Here is a 311-nt window from a genome sequence, read left to right on the forward strand (position 1 = left end):
ACGGCGCTTACAGGTACTACAGGATAACAAGACTACCAGTTGGTTGGACCAGTTGGCAGACATAAAGGGTATCGGCCCAGCCTTCTGTATGCATAAGATTCTCCTGGAGGAGGGGCACAGACCTTCCAGGGAACATCAGCGAAGGCTGAACCCTAATATGAAAGAGGTTGTTAGATGCGGAATCGTTTCCCCCATCTCTGATAGTAATTGGGTCAGCCCTGTCCAATGTGTTCCGAAAAAAGGGGGAATGACTGTTGTGAAAAATGACAACAATGAGTTGATCTCAACTCGTACAGTCACAGGGTGGCGAA

Source organism: Nicotiana attenuata, chromosome 6, assembly GCF_001879085.1.
Source record: "Nicotiana attenuata strain UT chromosome 6, NIATTr2, whole genome shotgun sequence".
Taxonomy (NCBI): Eukaryota; Viridiplantae; Streptophyta; class Magnoliopsida; order Solanales; family Solanaceae; genus Nicotiana; species Nicotiana attenuata.